Source organism: Pristis pectinata, chromosome 11 (genome assembly GCF_009764475.1).
Source record: "Pristis pectinata isolate sPriPec2 chromosome 11, sPriPec2.1.pri, whole genome shotgun sequence".
Taxonomy (NCBI): domain Eukaryota; kingdom Metazoa; phylum Chordata; class Chondrichthyes; order Rhinopristiformes; family Pristidae; genus Pristis; species Pristis pectinata.
The window spans coordinates 37,929,777-37,930,456 of NC_067415.1; the positions used below are offsets into that span (position 1 = coordinate 37,929,777).

Here is a 680-nt window from a genome sequence, read left to right on the forward strand (position 1 = left end):
CAAACTCCATTTGCCAAGTTTTCACCTACTCACTCAACCTCTCTATATCCTTTTGCAGAATCCATATATCCTCATCGTAACATGCCCTCCACCTATTTTTGTGTCATAGGCTAAACATTTGTTGGGTGGCTTTTCCAGATCTTTCTCCATGTCCGGCCAATAGAGCTGTGAGTTACTACATCCATGGTAATACACATATGTTCTGAGTGAAGTTTCCCCATTATTCTGCTGTGCTCACTTCGGTAGCACAGATACTAAAACTGGAACGATACAGAGAAGATTAGCATGGTCCCTGCGCAAGGATAATACGCAAATTCGTGAAGCATTCCATATTTTTAGGGGGAAAAAGGTAGTGTAGCGGTTAGTGTAACGCTATTACAGAGCCAGCGACCTGGGTTCACTTCCGGCCTCTGTCTGTAAGGAGTTTGTATGTTCTCCCCGTGTCTGCATGAATTTCCTCCGGGTGTTCTGGTTTCCTCCCACATTCCAAAAAGACGGACAGGTTATGAAGTTGTGGGCATGCTGTGTTGGTGCCGGAAGCATGGCGACACTTGCGGGCTGCCCCTTGAATAGTTATGCAAAGTGCATTTCACTGTGTGTTTCGATGTACATGTGACTAATAAAGATATCTTATCTTATCTGTTTGAACTTCACTCTTCATTTTGCTCATCAGCTTCCAT

General features: G+C 44.1%; 1 non-coding gene across 1 annotated transcript; it reads left to right on the plus strand.

Annotated features, from left to right (window-relative positions):
* Positions 1-230: 230 nt before the first annotated feature.
* Positions 231-337, plus strand: LOC127576316 (U6 spliceosomal RNA). Its single transcript, XR_007957218.1, has one exon. It is a non-coding gene; the product is annotated as a U6 spliceosomal RNA (small nuclear RNA).
* The last annotated feature ends 343 nt before the right edge of the window (positions 338-680 follow it).